General features: G+C 41.6%; 1 protein-coding gene across 12 annotated transcripts in view; it reads right to left on the bottom strand.

Moving 5' to 3' along the window:
* Nucleotides 1–20,482, bottom strand: part of NPAS3 (neuronal PAS domain protein 3) — a gene marked incomplete at both ends in the record, with an annotated part of 788,566 nt that overhangs the window by 130,004 nt on the left and 638,080 nt on the right. The gene's annotated exons all lie outside the window — the stretch shown is intronic.

The following is a 20,482-nucleotide window of genomic DNA, read 5'->3' as shown; positions in this document are numbered from 1 at the left end:
AGTGACAGGCTCTACGTTTCAAACAACCAAGAGCTCATGCTGCCCTCCCATCCCTTTCCGATGTTTCCAACACGTCTTTCTCAAAAAAACGCAAGGCCGATAGTAAGCATTTTAGTCGCTGAAGAAAGTGAATGGTCAGGTCACATCAAGAAGCTACAGTGCTGATCCACAGACAGGAACAAGGAGGGATAAGGTTCCCAAATTTGTGGACAGCTACTGACCCATCTAGAGCCTTCCCTGTTGGTGTACATAGGCAAATCTCGGGAATCTCCTGGGTGACTCATGGGAACTCACAGTCTGGGAACATCATTTCTATGACTGTATTTTGTCAGTTGTAACTCTTTGTCACTATGGAGGCTCTTCTCTCTGAAGTGAGACAGTACTCAGAGCTAAGAGCAGGCTGTGAGTTAGTCTTGTTACAGCGTGGAGCAGAGATAGAAGTGGGAAAAAAGGGCTATCCCATTTGCAGAGAGTAGTGTGTACTCTAAAGGAGGGCAGTGTGGCATGTGTGAGGGACACCACACTTTTTGAGAACTCAATGTGCTGTCTTCCTAGAAAAAACATACCAGTTACACATGATTAGTCTGGCATTTTATCTAGGGTTTTTAATCTCACAGCCACATTGCATTTATTCTTGAATTTTTTTAAAGAGCTGCCTGATATGATGTCTGTACACTTAGAAGATAGCTGCTTGTCTTAGTCAGGGTTTCTCTTCCTGCACAAACATCATGACCAAGAAGCAAGTTGGGGAGGAAAGGGTTTATTCAGCTTACACTTCCACATTCTGTTTATCACCAAAGAAAGTCAGGACTTTCCAGGTGATTAAACTCAAGCAGGTCAGGAAGCAGGAGCTGATGCAGAGGCCATGGAGGGATGTTGCTTACTGGCTTGCTTCCTCTGGCTTGCTCAGCCTGCTTTCTTATAGAACCCAGGTCTACCAGCCCAGGGACGGCACCACCCACAATGGGCTGGGCCCTCCCCCCTTGATCACTAGTTGAGAAAAATGTTTTAAAGCTGGATCTCATGGAAGCCTTTCCTTAACGGAGGCTCCTTTCTCTGTGATAACTCCAGCTTGTGTCAAGTTGACACACAAAACCAGCCAGTACACTGCTTCTGGACTATATCTAATGAACTGGTAAGTATAAAATTAGCACCAGGTCTTAAAGATTTACAACAAAGCAAACAAAAACAAAAGAAAAGCAAAGGGGCAGGGGTACTGAATATCACATAATTAAAACTAATCTGCTTTATAAAAAGTTGCTACTTGGACATTTTAAATTACATGTGGGGCTTGCAATGCTTCTGCTGGACAGCGCTATCCTGGGATGAGAATCCCTGGACCGAAATGTGATGTACTGGACTACCACCAAAATGATGGGGGAAGACGGAGATGTAAGAGAATAAAAGAACAGAAGCAGAGGGATGCTGTTCGAATAAAAGAACTGAACTTACAGATTTAATCAGCCAGTCAACTCTTATCCACCACCTCCTTATGAAGGAAAAGGCATGAAAATTAAGTATCCGACCCCCAAGGAGTTAATGGTGCACTGTGATGAGATAAGACAAACACACACAGAGTACAGGGATGTGATAAAAGCATGGGTCAGAGTAGTGTGTGGTTCATGTGTAATATGAGCATTTTAAGTCACTGCTACTTAAATCTCTACAGATCCCTTTAGGATTTCCCAAAGGTAGGGCCATGGGCCCTATCTGTTCTAGCTTTATGGATCTGGGGTAGAGTTTAACAATTTCATTTTTAATAAACTTCTGGGTGATATAGATACAGTTTGTCTATGATCCATAGTTCTAGGGATATATCCCAAGGTGGCTGAGAACCGAAAGCATCTAGGACAGCAGCCTCCTGTTGCTCTCTACACAGAAAGCAGAGTTGTCTGAGAAGACAAAGCTGAAAGCAGCCAAGAGCAGGAGCTGGCTACAAGGTGCTTTCAAAGGTGGGGGTGGTTTAGTCCACTATTGGGAGAAGCAGAGGATGCTGGGAAAGCATTAAAAGGGCTTCAATAAACTCTGGGTGTTTGATATTGGCCTCATGGAGAAGAATGCATGATATAGTTCATCACCTTTTCCTGCTTTTAAAATACTAAACAGTGTAATGCAATCATTTATAGCAATATTACATTTTTCTTCTTAAATATGCACCTCAGTGACAACTATCCTATTGTAGATTGAGAATGAAACACTAGCTCAAGGTTTGGATCCCATATCTGTTCCCATATCCGACATGTTTAGATACAGTCTGTTTATAATAGATGGGTTCCTGCTCATGGGTGAGCTTAAAATCCATGGCACACTTTGCCATGTTTTAATTGATTTCCTTCATTCCCAGAGAGAATTGGTTAGGGTTGGTGTCATTTTGCCTGGCCTTGAGTCTACCTACAGAGGTGCAACTCAATCTTTGCTGCTGGGACAAACACAAAACTTTAAGAAGAGTCCCAACTGATGCCCTCAGGGTTCTGTGGCCTAGTGATGGATACACAACCCAGGAACTGAAAAGATTTTTCAGGCTTTGTTCCAGATCATGAAGCAACATCTGGTGACCATGGATTTGGGATCCATAAACCACACCTGGGCATGCTGGGAATTAACAAGATCAATCACCCAATACTATGTTGCTTTACAAATTTAAATTTAATTTATGAATTCTTTTTTGACAAGTTTTATATACAGACATGAAAACCTTCAAGTTCTACCATACCCTATCAGCTCTGCTTTAAAATCCAACAGAGGAGCGAGGAACTCCATTGGTTGAGAAGGGTTGGGGGTGGGTATGAAGGGAAGGGTAAAAACTTATCAAAAGTAAAATTGGATTAAGAGTCAATCAAAATCCAACTGTGAATTTATCATTTCAATGAATTTTAATGAATGGTTTAAAATCTGTTTGAAATCTATTTGAAAATGAATATGTAATAATATAGACATATCTCCTTTTCAAAGCCAGTATTGTCAGATGTATTCTAGGCATTATAATTCATGAACAGAGTAGATGACTATTTGAAAAGTATTAAAATGAGCTGACTTTTCAATACAAGTGTCTTCACAATAAGTTTTTTCTATTCTGGGCAATTCAGAAATGTAGACAATTGTGGTAGAAAAATAATATGTATTGTAATATTCATTGTACAGTAGTAGTGTAGTAAGTGGCAATTCTGGACATTACAAGAGACACAAGGATTATTTTCTGTGATTGCACAGAGAGTACTTGGATTTCTTGTGAAGCTTTTGCATTGGAAATGAGATTCATCAGTCTGAACGGGGCAGGGTTAGAGCCCTTAGCAACATGCTTATTTTGTAGAAGGTCACTCAATAATAACTTCCTCTGCCCTCCAAGCTTATTAAGACTGACTGGCATATATTAATGAAAACACCTGATTCTCCAACCATAAAACCCAGACAAAGACTTTATTTTAATATTAAGGAAGGAACCCTTAATTAGCAGGGTTTCAAAAATGTCAGCTTCTTCTATTAGCTGTTCTGGTCCATCAAAGCCATAATCCCTACTGTCAAATTTCATCACATGATAGACAGTTTGCCTGGCTGCCTTTTTTTTTCTTTACTGATCATACTGACTGGGCTTTTGCTTTTTACATTTTTTTTTTTATTTTGCCATCACATTTAACAACTCATTGTGCACTTGCCTATTACACTCCTGATTTTACTCTTTGCTTTCAGAGTCTTACATGGCAGTTAAAAAGGGCGGGGTGGGGGAGACATTTCAGAAACACAAGTATTACATGTGAATACATTCTTAGCTGTATAATTAAGGGCTCTTGGAAGACCTGGGCTTGCTTATATTGATCGCCTTCAAGAATATGTAAATGTGCTGCTCTGAAAACACAGACAAATAAAACAGCCTCACAGATGACCCCCCCCCCATTTAATGCGTCAAAAGAGAGGGGGAAGAATTCTGGGGATGAACTGAGGATCTTTTAAGATAAACATTCATCAGTCTTGACCATCAGTGCACTTGCCTTACTGCAAGGGAATCGGCACACACATGGCTTTGCGCTGTCCTTCAACAGATAAAATGAGTGTTCTGTCTAGCAGGACAGAACAAATATACAGCTCTCAAAGTATTTGTGGTTTTAATCTGATTCAAAACCTTGACTGTTGATTAAACACTTTTTTGCAAGTGGAAAAGTTCATGCTGCCCATACTGAGAGGAATACAAAAACAGGAAACAAAACCAAGACAAGGATGAATCAAGGGTTCACGGGCACTTTTATAGAGACACCAACACAGCTTGCTCTTTATAAATGAGCACGGAGGCCTCAACAGTAATGGATAGAGTGTTTAGAAGCCATTGTATGAACTGATGGACAGAGCTTGGAGTTGTACATTTAGCTGCCAGAAACCCACTCTTCAGGAGGATTGAGGTCCTCAGCAGGAAACAGTATGACTTCTTAGCTCCCCCATTCATCACTGAGGAACAGGCAAACTAACATGCAATGTAGTTGATTACTTCTGTTGACTTTTCTTTTTAACAATGGGTATTCAGTCCTTCTTTCTTTGCTTTAGTGGTATAGGTGGCACATGTACTGTAGCATCCCAGTGCCCCTTTGGGTGACAGACTATGACTCTTTGAAAGCACGACCTCCTGCAGCTTGCATGTGTCTTAATTATCTGACCCATTTCTTCCAAGCAGAAAACCAATTCCTCTCCAAGATTCAGAGCTGGGAGAAGGTGGGCTGTTCTTTTTTTTTTTTTTCCCCTGTGTCAAATGTTCAAGGTTTACATATTAATGAAGTACACTCTAGGGCCTTCATACCTTGGAATTTTTGTTTGTTTGTTTAATTTTCTATTGGTGAGCAGTCTTTTGATTTCCTAGGCATCCACTCTGTTGTTTCAATAGCCCTTACATAAGCAAAAATAGAAATGCACCCACAAAATCTCAATTTCAATTCACCAGTGAGGGATTATCATGGTAGGGGCACCATTTTTCTTTGTTTCACTGGATGGAATAGAGGTTGTTGAAAACAAACTCCTGGAAAGATGCTAGTTGCATATACTGCCAAAGTGTTTGCATTATGTATGGGGGTTGGATGAACTCCTATGATTGAGACTGGTGAATTCTAGCTTTTTCTACTGAATACATGACAAAGCACATTTTAGAGTGGCTAGCCAGTCAAGGCCCATTGCCTGGATTAGAGCACCTAGTTGGGTAGGTAGGGTAGTCAGACTCAGAATGAGCTCGGCTGTGGGAGGTTTTCTAACATCTTTCTATGGAAATAGGCTTGGATCAAAATCATTTCCTCTCCTCTTCTTGAGAAAGTTACATACATTTCTTCAATTATAAAGGTAATAATCATATATCTTCTTTCCTGCTGTCAATATTAATAAAGTCAGTGTCTCAAACAAGGCAAATATGGCGTCTTCATTAAAGATATGTGAATTCATGTAAGTTTTCAGAGAGAAGAAGCTGTGTGTATCTAATTCATTGCTAAAAATGTAGGTCAATGTCCTACATAGGTATTGACCAAATGAATAGTCTTACAAATGGATAGATGATGTTAAACATGTTTTGAGAGACAAGCTGGCTCAGAAAGGTTTGCCAAGTACCCAGAGTAATGTATAGTGGCTTATCCTTGGTGCTTACCATTTATTACATTAACAGAAGCCCATGCTTGGACAATCAACTCTGGTCTTTTAGGACCAGAATTGGAAGGGAGAGAAATAGAGAATAGCCATATGTATTCAGCAACAATACATAGGCTTGACCTAGATGCAAATTGATAAACTATGGTAAATGGAGGTTGGTGGACAAGGGTTTTATATTGAAAGACAATTATCCCAGATCCAAAGGGATCCTGGATCCCTTGATTCTACAATGAAATACATGATTTCCTTCCCTGGCTTCTAGGGATTGATTTGGAAGTAATCCACAGATTTACTGAGGCTTTGGATAGGACTCATGGTCAGGGTCCTGGAATACCTCTGAATCCATCCTTAGCACTTTCCAGTTATAGCTGTTTTATATTGGTGTTTTATTTGGTTTTGGTTATTCAAATGTTTATTCTGGGAAAAAAAGTATTTTATAGCATTCCAAGTAGTCCAAGGACAACAGTCCTGACTTGTGGGCTACAGAACCTGGTAGATATGTGAACCTGATGTTGTCATAAGGAAAAGGAAGACAGGTATAGAGTAGGCAGCCACTATTGAGGTGGTTATAATGTAAAGAACTGGCTTAGCCTTTGCCTTAGCAAACAAAGGCCTGTTTTTCTTACTTCTCCTCTCCTTGTTCTCACTATTCATTGTTAAAGTGAAGCCGGAAGATTTACTGTACCTTTTAAATTTCTAGTCTTTAGCTTGTTGCCTTGAATAGACAGATGCCTAATTCCAGTGAGGGAGAATTAATAAGGACACAGCCACAAAATGTTCTAACTACACACCTAATCCTCTCAGCTGACAACATGTGTACTTAAGAGTGGACTCTGCAAAGGGAAAAGAGCTCAGGCAAGGCTAGCTGCCTCTTCAGGCTGAGACGCAGGAAAGAAACATGGCTGGCATTCTAGAGAATCAATATCCAAGATTTGCAGGAGCCCTGAGGAGTGAGCAGTATGTACTTGGAGAAAGAGGCAATCCCTGTTTGAAAAAGTCAGTGTTTTGCTCACCTCCTGTGGTCAGTCGAGACATTCACACTGCACAGGGTGCTGCACAGTAACATACAGGCCCCTACCGGCACTGCATGTTAACACTGATATCAATTTTTATATAATGTACATAGTTAGTGTTTGTCTATTTGGACAATGTTATGTGAAAAAAAAATCAGCCCTTGGGGGACTTTGCTTGCCAAGAGAGTGAGAAAAGCACAGAGTACAGGAAACTAGCTGCAGCAAGGCAGGGATGTGCTTAGAGATGAAACAGATGCTGACTTTCTCTTTCTCTTCAACTTGCTCTTACCCTCTTTATAAGTGTGTGCTCTAGGAACACTTTCTTTAGCTAGCTTTCATCTTCTTTCAGTCTCAAAGATGTCATGCATGGGGGAGAGATGGAAATGGCTTGTTCTAGGAGCTTAAGCAACTTGACAATACTAACTCAGCTAACTATGAGTTCACAGGCAAGCCATTTCTACAGTTCTAGCTTCTCAGTGTCTGGGTGATGATTTGCTTTCCCTCACATTTATCAGGACATAAGACATACTTGTTGGTTTGATAAATTGATGATCTCAAATGACTTTCTTGTATGTTACCTCTCTGTTTCCTGACACCTTCCATTCTGTACATAGCCTTTTAGACTAAGGACCTGAGATCCAAAACTACAGGGTTTTGTCACAACCTCACACCAGGGTCAGTTGCCCAATAAAGGTTTGAGAAAAGTCGGTTTCTTAACATCTCTATATCTATCTATCTATCTATCTATCTATCTATCTATCTATCTATCTATCTATCTATCTATCTACAAACACATATGCATATATACATACCCATACAGTCAGGGTTAGAGAAGAGTTGGTTTCTATATATATACATGCACACATACATATATACATACATTTATACAACATACCTGCATACATTTATTTACACAACAAGTATCCATCCACACATAAATAAATATACACACAGTTTCTACAACATACACGCATACATCCATCCATTCCATGTTAAGTGTGATCATTCAGTATTTTTCTTATCTGTGTCTGGTTTAGTTCACTTAGCATAATATCCTTCAGGTTTATTCATGTTGTTGCAAATGGCAAACTAAATACTATCCCATTAATCTACTGACAGGCACTTAGGGCTGATTCCCTATCATGGCTATTATGACTAACACAGTGCTGAGCACGGGAGTGTCATCATTCCCTCCAGATACTGATTTCATTTCCTTTGGAAAGGAGAGAGGAAATGAGATGGCTGTTGGAAAGGACACAAGCTTCATTTCTACAGAATGAACACATTTTGGAAATCAAATGTATATCATGGGACTAGAGTTGGTAACAGTACATTACATAAAATTTTCTAAGAGTTGATCCAAAGCGTCCTCATGGCATATGAACTTTAACGTTGGGTATGTTAATAAGATTGACTGAAGTAATCAGTTCAATATGAATATGCATATCAAAAAAGCAGCTGCATACCTTAAATATATACAGTTTCAATTAAAAAAATTAAGTACCCAGTCTGCCTCTCAGGGAGGGCAGTGACCTCTGTGTGAAGAGCTGCTTGGGCTATCAGCCGAGCTGCATCTGGGCTTCAGAAGAGGAAGAGCCAGGGTTTGAACCCTAACTCAAAATTTCTGTGTGACCTTGAAGAAGTCATATTACCTTTATAAGACTTAATTGTTTCCACTGTAAAATGGGATCCTATCACTTGCTCTTCAGGATGCTGAGGGACTCAGGAGAAATGATAACTCCAGGAGCATGCAAGCAGCTATGGAATGGTATGTCCTCAAGGTCAGTCACTGTCCACAGGCCTTGTCATGCTTCAAATTGTGCTCAGAATTTGTCACACAGATCCACGAAGGTCACATAATACAATACTGTGTTATTTATAAATCCCCCAAAATTCCCAACTTTAATTTTGAATGCATCTTAACCAAAATGCATTTAACCCTCTTTAAGTGAATCTGCGTGTAAACAGTCTGAGTAAACGGGGGTGGGGGTGGGGGTGGGGGGATTTGATACAAAGCTTATTGTTGCTTTCTTGGCACACTAGCATGGGTACAGACAAAAAGAGTGCCTGCGAAGCAGTTGGGACCAAATAGCCAGGAAACAGAACTGGAAGTCCCAGAATGCACTTAGCCTTTATTCTTGGGAGCAGTATATCTATGATTTACTATTACCTGGTGTTAAGGAAGAAAATGTGCTGTTTCTTTTCACACTGACAGTGAATTAGATATAAATGCTGTGGCTTTTACTCAAGAGTATGGGATGGAAGAATGGGCTTCATTCACTACTGGGCAGAGATGAGAGCTAAACAGGAAGTCCTGGAGGCTTTGTGTACTTCAAAATGGCTGTGGGGAAAGACATTTGCAACTAATAAGACAGAGATGTGTCTTAGTTCTGAGTCATCAGCATTTTTTTTTGAGGTTCTGTTAGCATCCTTAGTGCTTTGTATTCTGTCTCCTAAGTCCCCCCACTTCCTCTCCTCCCCTCCTCTTCTCCCCTCTCATTCTTTTTTTAGTCATTTATTTTGTTTTTTAATAAAAATATATTGGAAATGCTGTAAGTGTTTACACAGGTTGCTTTCTCCTGGTTTGGATGATACAGATCTATAACTCAGATTATCTATCTATCTATCTATCTATCTATCTATCTATCTATCTATCTATCTATTTATCTATCTACCATCTATCTATCTACCTATCTGTCTGTCTGTCTGTCTATCTAGCTATCATCTATCTATCTATCTATCTATCTATCTATCTATCTAATCTAATCTAGTTGTTATCTTCTGTTGGATAGACTTCACAAAGGCATCGGCATGTTTAAATTTGAGGAAAGCGAAAAGAGTTAAGCTGATGGGCTGTTTAAAATAAAGGCAAAGTGACCCGCAGGAGGTAAGGGAAGCAAGTTGCTTTAAGTTGATGTGTTTTAGCCTGAGCTGTCCCCAGTTTACCTGAAGATGTGATGGTTCTTTTGAGACAAGCAGAGAACTAGGTGCAAAAATAATAATTTTACCCAAATGTGTGAGATAAAATACAGAGACTTGGTACCTTGGAGGATATGAAGAAGTTAAAAACTGAGTCCTAGTAACTTTATGCTTTTCCCAAAATGGCTTCTAATTGGGAAGCCCAGGCTACATCCCTGAAAGACCTGGGTGCTAGGGTCAGCTCTCAGCCTCACTGGCCATGTTTAGGGGTGAGACGTGCTTATTCTAAATACCTTTGTAAAGAAAAAAGTTATCCAATTTGCACTGTTGAGCTTTTTTCTCTCCTGTGAAATGGGGGATAATTCTATCTGCTTTACAGGGCACTGGAGGATTAAACAGGTTAAGCATCCCACAGTGTGACTCCAACCATGTCCAGCAAAACATATGTAGTCAGAAAGCTACAGTTCCTCCCTGTCTCATGATTCTTCCACTTCGGAACAATTTCAAACATGTGATGATCTTCACTTTCCTTGTCATCAAACAAGGCTCTGATTGCAGTGACCACACAAGGCTTCCATTTTCCGGGAGGGAATGGACACACAGTTTTGCCAAGTGAGGGTCAAACTGACACTCATTTTCCAGTGTTGGAAGAAGCCCTGTTTAAATCGCCTGGATCTAAACATTCCTCAACAGTTGGCTAGTCGGCAGCACCATATGGGTCGAGCACACTTTGAAGGCAGATAGTTTATATGTCTCAACATATAACTGAGCAAACAAAGGCAGAGGTAACGCCCGAGGAACTTGAAAGTACCTGTTTATTACTTAGAAGGCCAAAGTCTTAATTCTGCAAACAGTAACTTCTAACAGATCATTATTATTTTCTTATTAGAAAAAGGCTATGACATAAAAGTCCTATCTCCCAGTCCCAGTGGGTAAAGTAAAATTTGTCTAAAATGCAAAGACTTTGTTAACACTGGCAAAGCTGGGGCACTGTAGCAGAATTAATACAATTTCAATTTTTCTTTGTGTCTGTAATGGTTTTCTATTATCCTGATAAGTGGGAGCCATTTTGCTTCTTTTATTGATAGAGCTGTGAAAAAGAATTAGATTTCAACACTTATGTTACTGAGATTAATTGATTGATTAGATTATTAATTAAGTACTCCATTAAATTTCTAGTGAAATACATGGCCAAGGAATGTGGATTCCCTAAGGGTTCCCTAACTCATGGAAGGACAAACAGGGAAACACTGAACTAAACACTGTGTGTTGTCTAGTGAGAAACAATTAACCAAGCAGATGCATTGCTATGAAGAAAATGTACTGACTGCTGGCCATCTTAGCAGATGTCTCTCTGCAACCAGCATCCCGACACAAGGCAAAAAGACTTCTTTCTTTTGTGGACTGAGGGAAATCAACGTAGGGCTGGGGAGCACAGGGCTACACACCGCAGTGCATGACTCTCTATGTTAGCTGGCCTTTTGTGGTCAGGAACAAAATAGTTTACTCAAAATTTCCAGCCATGCAGTATTTCAAGGAACCCTAGAAAAACAAAAACAGCAAATGGCCTTTCAGGTAACCCATAATTATAAGCAATTTTGAGCTGTCTTTTCAGGAAACCTACCCAGGGGAAGTATTTGCTACCTGTTTGACCTTCACGACTGTGAGTCCTTGCCAGTGTCAACGACCCTCTGAACTGAATTCAAAACTAATCTGTGACAGAAAAAGAGAAACAGAATTCATGCAAATCATATTAATTCCAACATTTCCCCAGTGAGCTGGGTATAAACTACAGCCTAATTAAATATTTTTTAACGATGTGAGTAATTTTTGCCAAGGGGCGGATTCAGGGGAAAATTTAATATGAGATCACAAAAGCTGTTCCCAGCGTTGATTCTGTAAATTAATGACTATCTGCCTTATGATAAAAACATGCTGCTAAGAATGAGAATGAAGTCGGCAAAGCTTGCTCTATTTGTCTAACAACCAGATACACAGAATGCAAACCTTTAAAGGCAACGGGACATTTTCCATTGTGTCTGTGGCACATCTAGGACGGAGACACGCCACGCCAACAAATGAATGGCTGGTTTTAAGGCACTCTTGACAGTATGGGGTGGGCAGCTGCTGTCCAGAAGCACAGTGTAAAGCAGCCAGTTTGTTCACAAATGATTGCATCTTTTCTCCAAAAGAGATTCAAGGTGGATTATAATAAGAGAGACAGACAAGCAGGCAGCAGTGTTAAAGGCAAAATTGAAGGTCGAAACTATGTCTAAGGCAGATACTTAATTATTTGGTACGAATGTTATTAGTATTATGGGCCCAGTGGTTTCATCCTCAGACTGACCATTAAATATCTTTTCACACCCATTTTGATCCCCAGGGCAGTGCACTCTGGAAACTTGAATTGGATTGCTACCCAAGGTCATGAGGGTGAAACTGGGGGTACATATAGCAAGCCATAGCTGATGTCAACGCAGCCCTGGACAGCTTATTGCATCTAAGTCTATAAATGGCAGTGGACAAAAGGTGGCTTAGTAGATAAGGTTTTTCTTGTCTGCATAAGTCCAGTGTGAGAAAGGGACTTCCCCTTTGGGCTCGGATTCCAGTTTTAGGAAGCATTTTAACAAAAAGAGCAATGTATTATGGAAAAGTCAGGAATGGCATCTGAATAGAAGCCAGGGGGATGTCTCTCACTTTGCTTCCCTTTGTAAGGGCAACCTGCTTCTAATGACTCTTCTAGTTAACATACAGAAGTTGCTGGTGGTCCCTTGTGACGTATGACCTGCTGTGCTAGCCCCAGGTCATCAGGCCAGCCCATCACAAGGGCTTTAGGGGCTCTATTTATTTAAATTCCTGTCGGTGCCCAGCAATGAAGATTGAATTTACAGCCTTTCAATTAGAAGGTCACCTGTGCTAACTAGTGTACCACTGCCTCATTAGAATCATAAAATTAGAGAGGAAAGACCAGGATGAGGAGTACGGAATCTCTGGTTTCAGGGGTGAAAGGTGCTGTTTCCTTGGGTTACAGCAGATGAGATCAGAGCAGCAAGCCCTTGATCAGTTGGCTCACCCCTGTTGAGCAAAGACAGTCCATGAGACCAGTCACAGCGACCTGAAGACATACAGATACTCAAAGTGACTGTATTTACCAAGGAAGGCATGATTATTTATTTGTAAATTTCCTTTGCAAGTTAGATACAAACAGAAATAGTAAGAATAGCTCGAAAACATGGCTTAGGATTTTTAATGATATACGTACAAGGTCCGAATTGATCACTTGTATGCAATTCAAAATAGAAAGCCAGTGCTATGGGCAGGGCTGAAGTGTGGGGAATCTCCTTGCTGGTGAGGATGGGGAAGGATGCCATGATAGAGCTTGTCACTTCTTTTTTCAATCTTATAATTGGTGTTGCTAATGGGATCAGCAGGTACTACTTAGTTAATGTCAGTGTTATTTTAAAACAAGAAAAATAAAGTAAAATGAACTACCGGATGCAACTTAATCCAGGAATAAAAGGAAAGAACACAGGACAACCTACCATCCCTTAAGCCCTCCCATCTCTGGATCCTGATGAGGGGCAGTCTCTGCTCCCTTCATCAGTCTCAGCCAAGTCAGAGGGTCTCAGAACTGCAGAGTGAGTGACAGACTCAGAGCTGAAGCACGGGTCATATTTATTTTTTGGCAATTTGTATTTTTGTGATACTAATTGAAACAAGTGCCTACCTAAAAGTACATTTCATTTCCCTATCCTAAAAAGAGGGTCTTCAGGGGCTACCTTGTTGGTGATTGAGGGAGGTGGGTTTGGGGAGGAAAAAAATGATTTCACTTTGAATGTAGCAAGTCTGTAGCAACCATCCTGCCAATGCAGGGTGTGGTCCTGTGTGTAAAACATCTGGATGACACAGAAATACTTGTATTCTCTTCCTGGAGAGCATTTCTATAGTGTCAGTGACTGTGAAGGAGAATGTGCCAATGTGGCCTTTCGAGATGCTTCTGTTTTGGCTATATGACCTTGCTTGGTGTATGGACTTTCTTTGTGCATCTAATGCAAGATTCTAGACTGCATTGGTTGGGCCAGGGTATGAGCTACTCCACTGGAGCTGGGTCTGCAAGTATGGGAGGTGGTAGATGAGGGTCAGAGGAACTTAGTAGGCAAAGGCAACACACTGCTGCTCCGCCTGAGAAATCACTGTCAACCAGTTGATCAGGAGCCAATGCAACAAGCTCCCACCCAGTGACAAAACCACAGAAGAGGTGTAGGGAAGGAAGATGGCACATAGTGGGGGGCTCTGGCCTAGTGCTGAGAGAAGGGAGAACATGCTGGCCTCCTGTAAAGAAAGGTGATGGACGCAAGCTCTCTCCTGGTGCTTCTCCTCTCACGGGGTGTTTCTCCTGGCTTGTCCCTGGACTCCTTCTTCCCTTGCTCTACCGTTTGCTCGCTCCTCATTTCATGTGGTTGCAGTCTTTGGTTATAATATGGGCTGGGGAGCTACTGAAAGCCTGATCGTTCAGAGCTAGGTTCTCTCCAGCACCTGCAAGGCTCAAAGAAGGGATGGGCTGGTGCTCCTGGCATGAACCTAGGCCTGACACCAAGGAGCCAGCACAGCATGAATAAAAGGCAGGGAAAAATTGTCTTCATCTTGAATCCCCTGTGGAAGGGACATGTCATCTACTAGTGGCAGCAGGAGCAGTGAGAGGGGATTTCTTTCATTCAGAAGCCTAAGTGTGGGGGTCGTGCAGAGGGCTGTGCTCAGAGGAGAGGAAGATCAGGGGTGAAGCAATGAATAATGTGCTGGTGTAACAGTGACAGATCACTTGCAACAAATGTACGATGACCCTCCAGAGCTCACAGCTCACCAGAGCCTTCTGCTAATTAAGGATAATCCAGAATTATCATGCTTAATTATTTTCATAGGTCTCCTTTGAAGTGCATTTTTTCTTGTCTCTTCTCTTTCCATCTTCTTCCTTTTTTTCCCCTCCATTTTTGGTAAGTGTTTCAATTGGGTGAGGCACATATATTTCTATCCACAAAGGGCAAAGGTTGATTTAAATCTAAAATAAGTACCTGCTCTCTTGCCCCACCATCCCTACATCACAGCTTCTGTGTAGCCCTAAGTCCACGTCCCTCTTCCATGCTTGCTACTCAGTCTTCAGCAGCATATTCCTCACCTACAAACAACCTCTATTCTCTTTTAAGAAATTGCAACTATTAAAATATGTAAGGTTTCCTCTGCCTTTCCTGCAGTTTCCTCCAGTAACATCCAAGTACATTTCTGTCTGCACAAAATGTAACAACACTGGCTTCCTCGAGGATACACCCGTGAATGTCATCCACAGGCTGTGTTAGGCTTTCTTACATGGTACCAGAGGATCTGAATTCTAAACAAGAAATCCAGGGAATCTCACAAGTCTCAAGGTCATTGGGTGGGTGACTTCAGCTTTACCGGAAAATGTATACTTCGAGATCATCTTCCCAGCTCTTCCCACCCTCCACACTACGCCAGCCCGCTCCACACTAGTTTCTTCCTCTGCAGTTACTCTGCACTGCCATTTCATATTTCTGTTACCACTCCGCTTCTCTGTGTTCCATCTTCTTCACTGCGCACAGTGTTTCCAGTGCACTCCTCCGACTTAGTGTGCTCTTTTCCATTTTGTATTCCATCCCAGTTCCTTCTACACCCTGACGTTCCTTCTTACCTCATAAACATTGGCCTAGGTGGCTTCTGCCTTTCTTATTATTGCTTATTATCACATAATTATGGAAGTTTTACCTTCTGACACTTTCTTTATACAAGGACAAAAGAAAGAAAGAAAGAATAAAAGAAAAAAGAAAGGAAGGAAGGAAGGAAGGAAGAAAACAGCTTCAAACTATGTGTTTGTTATGAGAGCTTTTAATCCATCAAATAAAATAAGCCCTTGGCTATGAAATATGATAAAAATAACAATGTTTATGTGTTTGCTTTGCTGCTGAGGTGGCAGTGGTGTCCTTTATACATCTGCTGGAACACCATGCTGTTGACCTCCTGGTCATATTAAATCAGATTATGAATGGTTTTTAGCCCGATGCAGCCCTTTGTGGCATGCCTCTGCTGGTTCTTCAATGTCATTTTTTCCTGCTCTGGTTCTATTGGCTGGCAGGAAGACGCATCTTTGGAACAGACATCTAGCTCTAAGTACCTTGTGTGGGTTAACCGAACTTCTACACAGTTAACTGGGAACATGGTTAGGTTTGCACAGCAGGGTCATAGGAAGGAATGCTCTCGGCATTTTGGGGTGTCCCCTCGAAGTAAGCGGGGCGTTTCTGTACAGTGGGATAACCACTTGAATGAACCTCCATTTTATTGTGCAAAACAAAGTAATAATGGTTTCTGGTAGAATGACCTCAATTGCAAGTTGTAACTCCTGCAAAATGTTTCTCCCTACTGTTTACTTTTTAAAAGCATGGAAAACAGACATCCTCATGATATCTTCTGCCCAGGAAAGTTTTGAGGCAAAGGCACATGCTCCTTCTGTTTCCCTGGAAGGTGAGATGGCTCTGGGCTACACCAGCACTTTAGTATTGGAGTAAACTTCACACCGAGTCAATGGCAACTGAGCTTTGAAGGACTTCATTCTGATGGTGGATGGTGGATGGGGGAGGGGTGTGGATGGTGGAGGGGGATGGGTGAAGGGGGTAGGGTGGAGGGGAGTAGATGGTGGAGGGGGATGGGTGAAGGGGGATGCCCTCCCCTGTCTGTATACAGGAGAGTAATGTAAGGGCTTCACTCCCTCTGAGCCTGGTACACTGTCAGCACTGAGAACATGCTCCTCTGTGCCAAATGTGCTGTCCTTATAAACCAGATTATGGCACCTAATTAGCAAACACAGATTATGACTTTTTATTCCCTTGGAGTTCTATCAAATGCACCCTATCAAAGTGACTTTTAGTCACTTTTTATTAGATTTGCCTAAGCCTTTTCCTTTCTAGGAGTTTAATATTAAACAAGCTGATGAAAAAATGTTCTAAAATATTAAATATGTGAGAGATATAAAATGGCACAGGCAAAAATTTTTATTCCCTGGTGCTAATGATCAAACTCAAGGCTTTGAACATGCTAGGCAAGTGTTCTACCATCGAGGTACATCTTATCCTTCACAAAGCAATGCATTCCGTCTTGCTCACCCAGTTAGAGAAGACAATGGCTGTCCACAAGCATCCCTGTTGGAAAGCGTGTACCTTTTTTTCTAAACCCATGTGTTCGGTGGACTGAAAATATGCTGGTAATAATTTGGAATGCACTGAACATCCACAACACAAAGTCAGTCACACCCATATGATAACTCTGTTCCTACAGTCAACAGACAGTCCTGTCTGCCATGCACATGGATAAATGTTCACGTAATGTTCATGAGTTTGTTTCTGGTTATGTGTATAAGGGTGTGACAGGACCTTGCTGGTCTGTTTCCTTCTCTGCTTTGTTGAATCCCAGGCCTTTCATGCGACCTGAGGGCAAAATGACACTGAGCAGTAGACATGGTCTGAGAGGCTTAACAGTCACCATCAAGGACGGTGTTCAGGGATTATACATCAACGATTCCATCTTTTCTATGATGGGAAAGTCTGTCCCAAAAGAACTTAGCATAGAATTTTGTACAAACTGGCAATTGAGTGACTATGTACCTATAGGTTTATACAGGTTAATCTGACTATACTGATTCCATATTAATTTTTTTGGATATATTTTATTTACATTTCAAATGTTACCCCCTTTCCCAGTTTCCCCTTCATGCCCCTTCCCCTCCCCCTGCTTCTGTGAGGGTGTTCACTCACCCACCCATCTACCCCCTCTCGCCTCCCTGCCCTGACATTCCCCTACACTGGGGCATCAAGCCTTGGCAGGACCAAGAGCTTCTCCTCCCATTGATGCTCAACAATGCCATCCTCTGCTGAAAGTGCAGCTGGAGCCATGGATCCATTGATGTGTACTCTTTGGATGGTGGTTTAGTCCCTGGGAGCTCTGGTTGGTTGGTATTGTTGTTCCTATGGGGTTTTAAACCCCTTCAACTCCTTCAATACTTTCTCTAACACCTTCCTCTTCTCCCTGCTACCTTCCCTGTCCCCTGCACAATCCATTCCTCTTCCATTCCCTTTAGAAGAGGGCAGGCCTCCCAGACACATCAACCAACCATGGAGTATCAAGTTTCAACACCCCCTCACAAAGGCTAAACAAGGCAACCCAGTAGGGTCCCACAAGCACCAGACTGCTTTCTTATAGCACCCAGGACCACAGTGTACTGCCCTGAAGGCCACATTAACCATTAATCAAGAAAATATTCCACAGGCTAGACCATGAGCCAATATAGTCTGAGAAGTTTTCAACTGAGGTTTCCTATTCCAATTCCAAAATGAGTTTAGTTTGTGTCAAAGGTGACATAAAATTAGTTAGCATAACTATTTAGCTCATTAAACAGGTTAGTATATGGTCACTTGCAGTGCACAATGGGGTAGAAGTCTCTCTTGGAATTGAGTGACTGATAGACTTTTACATCATTTTGGCTAATCATCCTTTTTGAAACTACAAACAGTCATTACTAGAAGGACAGTTCCTTCTGTACCACTCTACGCTGTTGTACAGCACAGGCACAGAAGCAACAGACCCTTTTACTCTACACATAGGCACATAAGCAACAGACCCTTCTACTCTGACTGAGCACATGAGCAAATGCCAGCAATTGCACATACTGCCTGGTTAACACAGAGCCACTGAAAGCCACAACAAAGACATTTTCTGCATCGACCTGGGAGACATTTAATAAGAAGATGAAATTAGAATGGAATATTCATATGTTGAGAGCCATGGGGTTGATTCAAGCAAGAGCACTTGTAGGAATGCTTATGTTTTATCCTAGCTAAGTCATGAATTTCTATGAGACCTCAAAGAAGCCTGTACATCTTTTTTCCACAATTTCCTGAAGACTGAAACATGTTATAGGATAGATGCTTGAAGGCAGAGCTAGTTCTGTTATCTGGATAACTGTAGTTAGGCCAATTACCTATGTAGATACCCACTTACTAGGAACAATGTTGCTATAAAAACGTCCGAGTTGAACAGTGTGAGTCAGCTACAGATGGACTCTGTCTCAAACTAGTGTAAGAAAAGGTGTTCACTGAGGTACTCTTGGGGGATCGCAGCTCTCCACCCTTGTATGAAGCAGTTGTCGAAGCACAGATACTTTGGTGCTGTCTTTTCTTTCTCTTTCCTCTTTAGCAAGTAGCAGCAGGATGGCTCTTCATTCTACTTTTGGCCCTAAGTTCCACCTGCCTACCAGGGCTGAGCTGACACCTCCTTTTCTCACAGAACTGTGGGCTTGTTTCACCCTTCCTGTTATGTATTTAGTGTTCTGCCCATTTCTTCTAGGAACTAAGTACATATAATTAATTCCCACCTAGCTCCCCCGCGGGGATGGGGATTGCCATTGCATGAGTTTTGATTTCTTTTAAACGGCCATGGTTCCAGTTCTCAAGGCTTTCAAGGTCTTTTGAACAGTGAATGAATGTTCTCTTGGTCACCTAGCACTCGGTATGACAGAACTGTGTGCAAGCCCACAAGACCAATAAACAAAGCCCCCAGATTGCTGCACCAAGTGCCTGCTGCTACTCTTTGCCAGACTGAGAGGGAGGAAGAAGGTGGTCAACTCCGCCTTTCCTAAGCAAAGGATGTGTGTTTCTGAGCACCTGGTGAGACAGGCCTTCAGAAAATCTTCCATGCATACATTTGATCCTGCTGCTTAAGGAGAATTTAACTATTGCTTTAAGTAAACTACTGAAAAACAAATGACTTATCTATCATTCTTCCTACAGCCTAAAATGCCACCAGGCACTGTTTCATTAGCTACAGCCTGCCACAGAGAGCAGAGAGTTGTAGATTTTAAAGTGCACAGGAGTAATCTGCTATGCTTGTTAATGTGTGATTCTTGAATCCTACCCTGAGATAATATCATTTTTAGACAAGAATGGAACCATCAATCTCTAGGATCTCTGAGTTTTCAGTAACTATAAGAAACTAGATATGCACTCTATACAAGTGCTTTCAAAAAAGCCAATCATTTATACCCTTCAACTCTTAGATCATTGTGGGTTTTCCCCTTGTCTCTTAGCATTTTATCTTAAAAAAAAAAAAGAAAGAAAAAAGAAAATCACCACCACCAACTGATTGGTTAAATATAACCATAATTGTGGAATAGTAGCATTTAGCAGAGAGGAATGGGGTATAGGCCGGAGAAAGCCTGGGTTCACCTCCATGTGGGATTCTAGCTCTGAGACCTTTGGTCACACACTTAACACATACCCTTGACTCCCTGTGTAAAACGAAGGCGGCCCTGCTGCTGCAGAACACACCTCACTGTGGTACTGTGAAGAAGATGAAGACGACGTGTGGCTTCTGCTGAGGTGAGCAGAAGGATACTGAACAGTCCAAGCCACGGGCTGGACCAACATCTCACCCACTGGCTGCCAGTGGCGGGAGGAAAGCTGAGCTCTGTGACCACAATGCCAGGCCCATGGCAGCTCTTCACTTAGGCTCCAAAGTGTGTCCTAGTGCTGCCAAATGGGCAAAGAAATAAACACATTTTATGCCTTTCCCATTTCTTGTGCACCACACTTTTGAGAATGTATGTTTCACGGCTCATTTGCCAAAAATTACGAGATCTTAGTTCATATCCGAGGAATATGCTCACATTTTCAGTGGCAAAGGCACATTCTGATGAATACATTGAGAAATGATGTGCACATTATGAAGTCCTGTGTACTTTTTTAATGAAAGTGCTATCCGTAGGTCTTCAGGGCCATTAAAAACAAAACAAAACAAATAAAACCTGAGTTGGATCAGAAACCCACTGATTTTTCTTTTTACCTTTTAGTCTTCTGGTGCATTTGCATATAACAGAAAATACA

This window comes from Micromys minutus (assembly GCF_963924665.1).
Source record: "Micromys minutus genome assembly, chromosome: 1".
NCBI classification, from domain to species: domain Eukaryota; kingdom Metazoa; phylum Chordata; class Mammalia; order Rodentia; family Muridae; genus Micromys; species Micromys minutus.
This window is presented reverse-complemented; position numbering and strand designations above follow the sequence as displayed.